Source organism: Convolutriloba macropyga, chromosome 4 (genome assembly GCF_964194025.1).
Source record: "Convolutriloba macropyga chromosome 4, txConMacr16.3, whole genome shotgun sequence".
Taxonomy (NCBI): domain Eukaryota; kingdom Metazoa; phylum Xenacoelomorpha; order Acoela; family Convolutidae; genus Convolutriloba; species Convolutriloba macropyga.
In genome coordinates, this window is record NC_134471.1 from 19,441,079 (window position 1) to 19,455,183 (window position 14,105).

Sequence of the window (14,105 nt, forward strand, 5' to 3'; positions counted from 1 at the left end):
TTAGATGTTTCGTTAGATTCTCCGAGACATTTTTTTCTGGCATTGCCAACCGATTGTGTTGTTTTAGTATTTGTCCACAAATTGACGACCAATCAATTTCATTCCAAAATCTGTTCTTCTGTTTGTTTGATCTCTCTCCCTCTCTTTCTCGCTCTCTTTCTCTCTCTCTCTCTCTCTCTCTCTCTTTCTCCTCTTTCTCTCTCTCTCTCTCTCCCTCTCTCTCTCTCTCTCTCTCTCTCTCTCTCTCTCTCTCTCTCTCTCGCTCTCTCTCTCTGTGTGTGTGTGTGTGTGTGTGTGTGTGTGTGTGTGTGTGTGTGTGTGTGTGTGTGTGTGTGTGTGAAGGCCTGTAAGAGTAATCCAATTTGGATTTAAAAAATTCTTCACAATTTTTTTTGCGTATTTAACTATTAAACTTTATTTGTAATTTATTCGAATCAAATCATTACTGGTTTATAGTAGCTACATACGAACATTTTTTCGAAAACTTTATTACTAAACATCTTTATGAGTTTTAAAATCTGGCAAATAAATGAAAAAAAATTTTGTGGAACACAAGTGAGCAATTGAGGAGCAAGTGGGAGTTTTCAATGAAAAATCATGTTTTTTAGGTACTTCAGTCTGTTGCAAAAACCAATTACTTCAAGGTCTGTTTCATTTGTACGTCAAAATTATATTTAATTGATTTTGTATCTAAGTTAAGCTCGACCACTTTTCAATGTTTTTTTGCGTTATTTTAGACAAGGCCTTAACCGTTTTTGTTAGGCAGAATATTATCGTTATCAAACCAAACAAAATTTAGATCACATTTTCCGTTGTATCAATTATGTTCTCAATGTTGCTTACGTAGAAACAGGAGCACCAAGTTTCCCAATATTGTCTCTTGACGTGGTTTTTGGTTATTTGCTTCATAACCAGAGCAATTATCGTTGAGTTTCTTTAGATTTCATTTAGCAAGGAGAAAAAACCATCACTACAGATTCATTGAAGATAACTGGTTCAAAACTCTAGAAATATGGTTTTTTTCATCGACGCATTCAATTTTGCATAGCAAACTGTAAAATTGGTGGATAGGGTTGTGTGCGTAAGCTTTATTCAGGTGAAATATTTGAAGTCTTTTGTGGTAATCTAGGTAAAAAGCAATCAAAACACTTTAAGACGGTACTTCAAAATTGCTTTACGCTCCAAAGTGCTTTCTTAACCCCCATGGAAATGGACCCCAACGAAAATATTACCACACGTAACTATTGAAGAGCAGAGCACTTAGCGCGTTTGGCCATTCCTTATTGGCCATTGCCACGCCTTAGGGGCTCCGGCCCGTAGGATTTGATTTGAAACTATCACAACACACTATCAGGACCAAAGTTTGATTTTAAGAAAAGGGTTTGTTTCCGTGGGGGTTTATCTCCTATAATCCTCTTCTCTGATAATCATGAGGGATATAAAGATGACGTAAAAAGGAGAAAAACATTACAAATTACGTATTTTTTTCAACTCATTTTGAAGAACCGTCTCTAACAGTTTTGGTTGGTTTCCGTTTATTTTGCACAAAAAGTTTTGCTGAAATTTTTGCCTAAATGCTACAAAAAGTGGCTTCGCCTAATGGAGCTTTCACCTATTATCCTACGCCCCTTAAAAATAGTTCGGTTGCTGAATCGGTGGAGTTTTAAAAGAGGCTATCAATTCGCCAATTTTCGCAACTTTGTTATCATCGACCAAAAAAATGATTGACTACAATTTTTTTCTGCGCAATTTTAGGAGTCTAAAAATGAGTTGGATATATAGAACAAACGTCAGAACTAATAAAGTCGTGCATTTTTTTAAATCAGATTTTAACCTGTATTCAGTTGTAATGCTAAATGAACGCGTCCTGATAACATCCCTGTATTTTATCTACGCAGTAACATGAAAAACGGTGAACAGACAAAACAGTCCCAGACAAAACAGTCCCGGACAAAACAGTCCCGAATAGCAAAATATTCCCAGACAAAACAGTCCCAGACAAAACAGTCCCGGACAAAACAGTCCCGAATAGCAAAATATTCCCAGACAAAACAGTCCCATTCAAAATAGTCCCAAGAAAGCAGACAAAACAGTCCCAGAGAAAATAGTCCGAAATAAAGATAAAATTAAGCAAATTCGCAACAATTAACAACGAAACCTTTAAGTTATTCATGTGATTATATTTCATTGAACAGATATTAACATAATTTTTACCAAATAATGTATTTTCTTTACCGAGTTTTTGGTTCAATCATAATTCATATCAATTAAAAGCAATGGATTCAGAAGCTTAACTCATAGATTATGCTTGATAATTGTTTGTAGATTAGATTTACAATTGTTCCGATACTCATTTGGGACTATTTTGTCTGGGACTATTTTGTCTGCTTTCTTGGGACTATTTTGTCTGGGACTGTTTTGTCTGGGAATATTTTGCAATTTGGGACTGTTTTGTCTGGGACTGTTTTGTCCGGACACGATGAAAAACATACATAGCGGGATAGTGAGATGACTAATTTTTGAACTAAGTGAGAATTTCCGCTTTCGACCAAGAACGCCCTTCTTTCATTGGCAGAAACCATCCAGTTGTTTCAATAATAACATCACCAAAGATGATATTTTTTATTTTAATTAAATTGAAGACTTCCCAGGTTGAGGTCCAGACCCAAATTTGCTTCTGATCAGACTTTCTAGACCAAAACTATCTCTGATCAGACTTTCCAGACCGAAATTATCTCTGATCAGACTTTCCAGACCGAAATTATCTCTGATCAGACTTTCCAGACTCAATGTGTTCTGATCAGACTTTCCAGACCGAAGTAGTTCTGATCAGACCATCTCCAGACCATGGTCCAGACTCAAATTCAGACCATTGCCCAGACCTTAATCAGACTATGTTCAGACTCAAGTGCGCTCGAAATAGTCTGATCAGAGACAGATTTTAATTATGAACAAATCTCTTAATTAGCTATAATATATTCATTTCATGAAACCTGATGTTTGCAAAATTTAATTCATGTAAGGAAAAACCAATTATAAAAGTATTGCTAAAGAATACGAAACCCAACTGTTGAGAACAAATTTTATTTACTATACCGTTCAGTGTATATTTCTGACTCAATGGATGAGTTTAGACAGCTTTCCATAAGAAACACCGTGGCCTCCAGTTAATCAAAATTTCCTCTGAAGGGGACCGGCATTTGCTATCGGCTGGACTCCTTTTTTTCTGATCAGAGCTATCGGACTTTAGATTAGTCTCTGATCAGAGCGCTGCTTTATTGTTGCCTCTTGGCAGAGCCAACATCTCTCAGTAGAGAAAAAGAAACAAAAAAATGAAAAAAAATAAGGCGCTTGAAATGGTCCCTGATCAGACCCAATTGCGTTTGAAAACATTTCTGATCAGACCCCAACTGCGCTCGAACCGTTTATGATCAGACTCAATTGCGCTCGAATGCGCTTCTGATCAGACCCAATTGCGCTCGAACTCTTTATGATCAGATCCAATTGCGCTCGAACTCTTTATGATCAGACCCAAGTGCGCTCGAAGAGGTTATGATCAGACTTTTCAGACCAAAATGACCTCTGATCAGACCATCTCCAGACCATGATCAGACCGTAGTGCGCTCGAACTTCCGAAAAGACCCTGTAATTTCGGTCTGGGAACACACGGGTGTGCGCTCGACTGGGTCTGATCAGAAATCAATTTGGGTCTGGACCTCAACCTGGGTTGGAAGGGGTGGTATTAGCTCCTCTGAGCAATTTTCAGCTGGATAGGTTCTCTAATTATCGAGTGCCGGATTGATTCGGCCCAGCCGATTAGTTAATTTAAATAAATTGAAAACATAAAAACATATAAATGTAGTTAAAGTGGTAATTTGACGCCTACTTAATTTTATTCTCGTAACGTCATTTTCAATTAATTAGCAGCCTTGTGATCACTGTTTTGGTTCGACCTTTATATGTGATATTTTTGAAAGTGATTAAATTTTCTGAAGCATTAAATCCAAAAACCAGCTGATTATGATTAATAACTCATTTATAACTCGTACGACTTACCCACCGTAGTTTGAGTAGACTTTTCTGCTCTCGAAGTGATGAGAGCGCTTTGTTTACTTTTTTGTTTTGTTGTTTACATGTAGTTCGATTCAGAGTTACTCGAAGTTAAATTGAATTCAGCTGACGAGCGGAGGTGTGTCTATTTGCAAAGGTAAGATCAGTTGTTTCCAATAATAAATATTCATATTCGTTAAATAAATTTGTTGAATTTATTGCCCCGTAGGCTTTGCGAATGAGCTTTTGGGACGTGAAAGGGAAAATACTGAACCCGACTAAAACTGCCACGCAAACAAAAGCCGTCATTGATTTTGTATTATAAAAAATCACTTTAAAAGCGGTTTTTAAATTAGAATAGCTTGTTTGGTTTAAATTATTTGCTGTTTTTAAACGTCTAAATTGAATTGCGAAATATCAATTTGGTTTAATACTAATTTGTTATTTGACACTTAATTTTGATTCTCTTAACGTAATTCTCGATTAATTAGCAGCCTTCTGATTAAAATTTTTTGAAATTTCCTGAAATTAATTTCTGCTCAGTGAAACGTATGGTAGTTGCACATGAAGTATTGTCAATTAATTATATGCATTAAGTCAAATGGGTTTTCGTGGCGGTAACCGGGTCGGAAATGGTTGCTCCCATTTTCTGGGATAATTGTTTACTTTCAACCAACTAATAAGCAAACTAACGGCACGATAAAAACAAAACCCTTGTTCACACTTTTGTTCTTGTGAATTTTACCTGGGGAAAGGGGGTGGGTTTTTCTGCTCTATGATTAGTAGTACCAACAGGCTATAAATCCAGAAAATAATATCAACGCCCTTCTTTTTCACACTGAATCAATTGTCATTGTGAAGTTACTAACTTTAAGTTAAGGTAAAATTAAGGTACGTTATTGCAATTTTAAACCATTAAGGTTATGGTTGAAAACTTCAGGTAGTTTTGAGGTACGTTGGCGTAAAATTTTTGAGTACAGATCTTCAAACTTTAAGTTGAGGTATATTGAATAGAGAATTGAGATTTAAGTACCAGTTGACGTAAATTTATGTTTTTTATTAGATAAATTTACCAAAATTTATCTTTTTAGTGCGTTGTTAGCCTGTAATATCATTTTGATCGTTACAAATTAATTTCAGGGCGAAAATGTCGAATATTTTCATATTAACAAATGTTCTTAATGATTTACTCGCTTGAAGCGCTTTAGAAATATTGTTTTTATTTTGTCCACAATTTGTCATTAATTTATTTTAGCAGTGTTTAATGTTTCCACACTTCGAAAAATATTTGCGGATTCACGAGGTCAGTCACATTTCCCGCTTCAGTCACGTTTCTTGAAATATTTTATTCCCTATAATACAAGTTAAATATGTGTACATTTATATACAAAGAAACATATACACACAAATCTATTTCAGCTTGCATTCCATATTTACCTTTTGTCAGAATAAGTGCTGATGATGATACAGTCGGTTTGACTAAACCTGGAGAATCGTCTTTATGTTACCTTAGTTCAGGTAAAAATTTTGTGAATTTACTGCCCCCCCCCCCCCATTCCGCTTCAAAACAATCTTATTCAAAAATTAGAAGCCAATCTTCCTAACTAAACAAAGAAGCGTCCATTTACGTATAAATTGGAAAAGTCTTCAAGTACTGTTGCTGAGACCTTAAGTAGTGGCTTGATTATTTACAGATTCTTGATAAAAACTGAGAAACAACGATGGATCGTTTTCTGCTTTTCTTGAATTTAAGAAGCTTTTCATACATCTATCAACAAATAAATTCGAGTTTGACTGAAAAAATGATTTCTCTATTGTGTAAAAATGGGTATAAAATAAAACTATCGACCGGAAAAGCTGCTCTCGACCGGAACGGAAAAATGGACTCCCATGGTTAAATCCTTATTTTCATGGGAAGAGTAGCTCTAAAACTGAAACTGGAAACTATTTTTTTCCTTTTTTAAAATAGAATTTGATTTTTTAAAAAAAGTTTTTACATGGCAGACCACAAAGCATAGAGGTTGATTACATGCACCAATTGTTGGAGCTGAGCTTAAGGAATAACAAGCTTGCATAGGCGGGGAAAATAGAAACAAAACACTTTCTGTTGTCTTAGTCATGTAATAGTTATAGTTATAGTTCTAATTCTAGTTACAGTTTGTCACGTGAGAAAAAAGAGAAAAGGGGGAAATAACAAAAAGCAACACACAGAACTCAACGTAGCAGCCGCAGAAAACGGCTTAAAGTATAACTCAGCAAAATATTGCAAAAACAAATTGTCTTGAGCAGTAAATAACGTGTTACTGTGTCTTGAACTAGAAATATTCCTGAGCAGTAAATTGTTACTGTGTCTTGTATTCAAAATATTATTCTTGAGCATTAAATTCTGTTACTGTGTCTTGCATCAACGAATTATTGGAGCTGAAATTCAACTGTTACAACCCCAACTTCTGGTATTCTCAACTTGTGAGTACAAACAGCAAAAGCCAACTTAGGTTTAAATTTAAATATTTTTGCACAAACAGGTCTTAGACATTTATCTTTGTCTTCGATTTGTTTTTTCTATCGGATTGAACTGGTATACGTAAAGAGATCCCGTATTGTGTGATCTGTAGCAATCCAGTTAAAATTGATAGTTGAAAAAACTAAGATTAGCCAATAATTACGAACAGAGTAGTTAATGCAACGGTAAGTACAGCAGAACGGATATACAGTTACAACAGCAAACTGCATAAACGAAGTATCCGGACGGATTTTGTAACCACTCAGAACGAACTGGGCGGTGTAAAACTTTCTTTGTGAAACACCAGGAGAGCAGCCGTTACATTTGGTCCGCCGACCCGGACAGTGGAATAAACTGCTGTCCAACCCCACAGTCGAAGTGACGAAGTCATCGACGAACGAGAACAAAACCCAACGAGCATTTCAACAACGCAAAGCCAATTAGGCAAAGCAAATAGGAACGTTGAAAAGCAAAACTCAATTAAAGCAAACAAATAAAGGAGCTGTAGAGATTCAAGCTGCAGTCCCGAAGTACACAAGAAGTGACTTCGTCACAGAGTCAAAGCGTTTTGGATCGCCAGATCAACAACTTGCGAAACAAGTGGATTGAGAAACAGGAAGAAGGTTTTGAGCTCATTGATAATCGAGATCGACCGAGCAAGCTCAAGACTCTTTATCAGCAGATACTGCAATTGGACGACAGCATTCAAAAACTCGTGAATAAGAAAGCTGAGACTCTCCGTGACCCTGACATTTCTTTAAAACGCAAACTTGAGAGAGAAAAATACTTTCAATATTTGAACGCAGAGTGGTTACCGTATATCCACGGAGAGACAAACATGTCAAGCCAGCAAAGCCAGTCAACTCTTCATGCCAATGAAGAGCAACCGCCTGCGAATAATGTGCATCAGTTAGAACAAAACGTTGGAATTCCGGAGTTTAACCAAAACCATGGTAACACAAGCAATGCAACGACGAATACGGTTACACGGACAATCAACCAGGGTACAGAAAACGCTTCGGAAACATCTTCAGTGAAACGTCAGGTTGAAGAACGAATAAAAGAATTTGAAATTGATTTTGAAAGAAAGTTGCAAATCGAACGAGCACAATTTGATCGAAAGAGGTTGGATCTAGAAATGCAAATGAAAGAACTAGAGATGCAACATCAGCTTCGGGAAAAAGAGCGAGACTTAGAGCGCCAATTGCAAAGAACAGCATTGGAGAAAGATGACTTACGTTCTCAATCGACTAAGGCGCGTGACAAGTCACCTTTCAATTGGACCCCAAAAGGGAGAGAGATGTCTCGGAGTGGGCGAATTCGATGAACGACACGCGAACGCCAATTCGACCAAGAGCTCGCTTTGACTTCGGCCCTGAACGGAATAAGCAGAGGCATTACCCATGGTACCCAAACTCTCGCGAACGCTCAGCAAGTGCTGAAGAGCGGGATATATCGCCGATAGCTGGAAGGCACTACAACACTGGACATTCAAGCAGTAGTTTACCAAAATTGAGGTTGAACAATTTTGACGGAAACCCACTGGAGTGGCCTGAGTGGTCTAGCATGTTCATAGCAACAGTAGATAAACGCACGATTCCCGACTCAGAGAAAATGAGCCATTTGAATACACTGCTAACAGGCAAAGCAAAATCTGCAATCTCGGGAATGGGCTATTCTGGACAGTTTTATAGTGCTGCCTGGAACATTTTAGAAAGAAAATTTGGAAGACCGCATGTAATTATAGATGCGCAGCTCGGGAGCCTACGAAAAGCTAATCAAGTGAAACCTCATGATTCAACCAGCCTGATTAATTTTTCTGTTATTGTATCTAACTTCGTGAACGTGCTCAAAGAGTACAAACACATTGGTGATTTGCAATCAAATTCGACATTGTACATGGCAGTTGATAAGCTACCTCAAGTTCTTAAAGAAAAATGGTGGTTCTACGTCGATGACAAAGACGAGGACTGGCCTGATCTAATCATGTTTGAAAAATGGCTATCACGAATGACACTCGTGCATGAAGGGTTTTCAGCGTTTAAAGGGGAACGCAAAGAAGAAGACAGACACAACACAAATAGAGAAAAACGATTCTCGAAGACATCGAACTTCAGTGCAAGTTCAAACCTGCAAGAAACCAAGCAAACACAAAGCGATCAGTGTCCATTAGCCGATGGCACTCATAAAATTTGGAACTGTCCGTCATTCAAAAATATGAGTGTGAATGATCGATACGTGGCAGTGAGAAATGAACGCTTAGGTTATGGATGTCTGGGGAAAGGACATGCAATCAAAGATTGCAAAGTCAAATTGTGCGGTATAAACGGATGTACCAAAAAGCACAACAGACTGCTACACTCAGAAAACCGAATGGACGAGGGTAGTCACGCAGTTAACGTAAGCGCAGCAACAATCAACCAGAGTAACCAAGTTACTAGTTTTCTTCAAATAGTTCCGGTATCGGTTCAGAGTGGTGGTAACATGCTGACTACCTATGCTTTCCTCGATAGTGGGTCAACAGTTTCATTCATCGACCAAAGTGTCAAGAATCAACTACAAGCCAAAGGCACGGACGTTACCTTGAACATAGCTGGCATACATGGGACGCAAGATTTGAGGACAGAGAAGGTTCCTATCTCAATAAAGGGACTACATTCAAAGGTGCATTCAATTGAAGCGTTTGCACACCCATCAATCTCGTTGGGAAACACAACATATGACTACAAGGAACTGAAGAACAAATTTAGACACCTGAATGTTCTCACTAACAGAACATTCAACCTGATCGAAGTAGGCATCATACTTGGACAAGATGCCTACGAAATTCAACGTCCATTGGACTATAAGATTGGAACACGAAGTGAGCCTTTCGCCGTCTTAACAGAATTAGGATGGGTAGTCAGTGGTCCCATGACAGGCAAGAAAAGTCAAAATGTTTGTCAATTTGCCTTCACAGAAGATGTGAAAGTGGCAGAAAATATCCAATCGTGGTGGGACATAGAAACTTATGCTTCCAAAATAAATGTTGTAAGTCAATCAAAGAAAGAGCAACAAGCTCAGAAGTTTCTAGAGAGCACTACAAAGTTTACAGGCGAGCGGTACGAAGTGGGCATGCTCTGGAATGAACCAGAACCCAGTCTTCCAAACAACTACGGCTCAGCCCTTGGTCAGCTCTACTCACTGGAACGAAGATTCCAACGAGACCCAAAGTTAAAAGAATTGTATCAACAGTCAATGGATACAGATGTTGAAAAGGGATTTGTGAAGATCCTTGGTAAATCGGAAGTCAAAGGCACTTTCGGAAGAGAATGGTATTTGCCACATCATCCAGTACTAAACCCCAACAAACCGGGTAAAGTTCGCCGTGTTTGCAACGCTGCAGCGAAATACAAGGATGTATGCCTAAATGACAAGTTGTTAGCCGGACCCGATCTACTGCACGGATTGATCGGAACAATATTCAGATTTCGAGAAGGACCAATTGCCCTAACCGCAGATATTGAATCAATGTTTCTGCAAGTGCAAGTTCCTGAACGGGATAAAAGCTGCTTGAGATTCCTGTGGCGACCAACAATGAACGAACCTGTTCAAATTTACGAGTATCAGCGTCATGTTTTTGTAGCAAAGAGTTCACCAACATGTGCCAACTACGCTCTGACGCGAGTAGCGATTGATAACGAGGACGAGTTCCCTATTGCAGCAAAAGCAATCCAAAACAACTTCTACATGGACGATTTCATCAAGTCAGTCGAAACACCTGAAGAAGCAATCAAAGTTTTCAAACAACTGCAACCTCTTCTCTCAAAACATGGATTTGAACTGAAGAAGTGGATCACCAATAGCGACTTGGTAACCAACGCAATCCCCGAGGACTTAAGATCAATCAGCAAAACAAAGCAGGTTGAAGTAGAACCCAGCCAGGAAGTGTCATCAGTGCTTGGGCTTCAGTGGACGATTACCGATGATAGTCTACAGGTTTGTAGAGGTACAAGCAAAGAAGTTGAGACCCCAATCACCCAAAGGAAGATCTTATCTCTAGTTTCTTCAGTGTTTGATCCTCTTGGACTGTTTGCACCATTCAGTGTCCATATGAGACGACTCCTGAAGAGCATCTGAACCAAAAATGGACAACATTGGGACAACTCAGTAGAACCTAACGAAGATGAAGGGTTTCTGAAGTGGAAGGCGCAGCTTCCAGAAGTAGCAGAAACCAGCATTGATAGAAGATACTTCAGCGCAGCCAAGGACAAATGGGAACTTCATGTGTTTGCCGACGCATCTGAAGATACGATGTGCGCAGTGCCATACCTACGTTCAAAGCCCAAAGAATACTCAGCAGACTTAGCATTTGTAATCGGAAAGTGCAGAGTCGCACCGATGCGACTCCTTTCCATACCACGCTTAGAACTACAAGCAGCAGTGATGGCGGTGAGACTTAAAGAACAGATAGTGAAGGAACACGAATCGAAGATTCAAAGTTGCAACTTCTGGACAGACTCCACTACTGTTCTGCAATGGATTCAAAGCTCCCACCGTAAGCAACAGGTGTTTGTTGCAAACAGAGTAGCTGAGATTTTGGATACACCTAATGTTTCACAGTGGAATCATGTGAGTGGCATTAACAATCCAGCTGACATCGGGACACGAGCGATCAATGTTGACGAACTTAAGAGAAGCGAATGGCTCACTGGGCCGGCCTGGTTGAAGCAACGAGAGAACGAATGGCCTGAACAGTTGAATTTAACATTTGCTTCAGACGAACAAAACGACGAAATGGTCTTCTCAGCAAAGGTTGAAGAGAAGAAGCCGATGATTCAGTTGGAACGATTCAGCAATTACAATCGACTAGTAAATACAATGGCATACATACAGCGTGTATTCAAAAAACACAAACCGGCAACAAAAACACTAAGTGTTCAAGAAAGAGAGGATGCATAAGCAAGCATATTCAGACTACTGCAGCAAGAACAGTTTACTGAAGAGATGAAATCTCTCAAGGTTGAAAGGGAAATTCCAAAAAACAGCAAAATCCTCCAGTTTTCACCATTCATAGACCAGCAAGGACTTATTCGTGCTCAAGGCAGAATAGGTAAAATTCATCTGAACTTCGAAACCAAGCATCCAATACTGTTACATTGGAAGCACCATTTAGTTGAATTATTCTTGCAAAATGAACATAAGAATAATCACCACGAAGGTACTGAACATGTCAGAAACCTAGTCCAGCAAAAATTCTGGATCCTAGGCATACGAAATGCTTTGAGATCGATCAAAAACAAATGCATTAGATGACGAAAGGGAAAAGCCCAAACAAAGGCACCAGTAATGGCAAATCTACCTGAAGAACGATTAGTGGCATCAACAGTGTTCTCGAATGTGGGTGTAGACTATTTTGGACCATTCACAGTAAAGATTGGTCGAAGAAACGAAAAGCGTTGGTGTTGTCTATTCACATGCCTTACTGTACGAGCGGTACACATAGAGATTGCACCAAAACTAGACACTGATTGTTGTCTGAACGCAATTATGCGATTCATTGCACGAAGAGGCAAACCGGTCAAAATGATTAGCGATAACGGGACAAACTTCGTTGGAGCTGAAAAAGAACGGGCAGAGTATATAGCAGCATGGAACAAGGTGCGAATTGAAGAACATCTGATTCAACAAGGTATCAGATGGAAGTTCAACCCACCTGCAGCACCACACTTTGGAGGAGTGTGGGAAAGACTGGTTAGGAGTTGCAAGAAGGCAATGTACGCAGTGCTGGGCAATCGATCAGTCACGGAGGACGTTCTGTCAACCACGATGTGTCTTGTTGAACAGACGCTGAATGCTAGACCGCTGACACAAGTCAGTTCTGATGCTACCGATTTAGAAGCTATTACTCCGAACCATTTCCTACTTGGCAACAGGAACCTTTGTTTACCGTATCTATCAGGTGCAGAGCAATTTGTTGATCATAGAAAGCTCTTCCGACAAACAGAAGCTTACGCAGACCTCATCTGGGACAGATTCCGTAAAGAATACTTGCCAACGTTGAATAGTCGAAAGAAATGGCAGACCACAACGGACAGAAGTCTTCAGCAGGGTGATCTTGTGTGGTTAATGGAAGACAGTGACAAACGTGGATATTACAATCTGGGTCGAATAATCGAAACCTTTGAAGGTTCCGACGGAGTAATGCGATCAGCGACAATCCGAACGAAAGATGGATACTACAAGAGACCAGTAGTGAAGCTCGCTCCAGTGCTACCAAGTGACGATGATGTTTTCACGAAGGAAAACAGGGCCGGCGATGTTGGAGCTGAGCTTAAGGAATAACAAGCTTGCATAGGCGGGGAAAATAGAAACAAAACACTTTCTGTTGTCTTAGTCATGTAATAGTTATAGTTATAGTTCTAGTTCTAGTTACAGTTTGTCACGTGAGAAAAAAGAGAAAAGGGGGAAATAACAAAAAGCAACACACAGAACTCAACGTAGCAGCCGCAGAAAACGGCTTAAAGTATAACTCAGCAAAATATTGCAAAAACAAATTGTCTTGAGCAGTAAATAACGTGTTACTGTGTCTTGAACTAGAAATATTCCTGAGCAGTAAATTGTTACTGTGTCTTGTATTCAAAATATTATTCTTGAGCAGTAAATTCTGTTACTGTGTCTTGCATCAACGAATTATTGGAGCTGAAATTCAACTGTTACAACCCCAACTTCTGGTATTCTCAACTTGTGAGTACAAACAGCAAAAGCCAACTTAGGTTTAAATTTAAATATTTTTGCACAAACAGGTCTTAGACATTTATCTTTGTCTTCGATTTGTTTTTTCTATCGGATTGAACTGGTATACATAAAGAGATCCCGTATTGTGTGATCTGTAGCAATCCAGTTCAAATTGATAGTTGAAAAAACTAAGATTAGCCAATAATTACGAACAGAGTAGTTAATGCAACGGTAAGTACAGCAGAACGGATATACAGTTACAACAGCAAACTGCATAAACGAAGTATCCGGACAGATTTTGTAACCACTCAGAACGAACTGGGCGGTGTAAAACTTTCTTTGTGAAACACAAGGAGAGCAGCCGTTACACCAATTATCGCCGATTCTACCAAACTTTAAAGCGGACATTCGGTAAAACTAAATGAAATATCAACAATTGGACAAAATTTCGCTGCAAGGGAAACTGCATGTGTTCGGCAAATTGTCAATCGTCTGATTTCACTCCAGAAAAAAATCTTTTGCAGTTGGATTTTGTGCACTAATTATGGCCCTATCTACATTATCTTTTTGCTTGCAATTCTCTAAGAAGAAAAATTTCAATTGGTAAACAAAGTGACTTTTAACTCAAAATATTAATAATGTGACCTGAACTTTATTTAGTTTATGGGCGTTTTCTTCTTTTAACAGTTGTACTGACAAAGAAACCCACTGTTGTAAGTTATTGTTTAGAAAAATACGTTTCTTAATGTGACCGACTATATCGCAATTGAAATCAAAGCAATTTTACCGGCCCAAAGTTTGTCCAGAATGACGTAGGCACTCAAATTCTTTTAAG

The 14,105-nt window shown here is 38.8% G+C and overlaps 1 protein-coding gene across 1 annotated transcript in view; it reads left to right on the forward strand.

Moving 5' to 3' along the window:
- Positions 1–5,475: 5,475 nt before the first annotated feature.
- The window catches only part of LOC142338303 (putative Na(+)/H(+) antiporter nhx-9), a 26,850-nt gene continuing 18,220 nt past the window's right edge, over positions 5,476–14,105 (forward strand). Inside the window, exon 1 of the mRNA XM_075387988.1 lies at positions 5,476–5,568. The gene's annotated coding sequence lies outside the window, so the exon portion shown is untranslated. The remainder of the gene's footprint in view (positions 5,569–14,105) is intronic.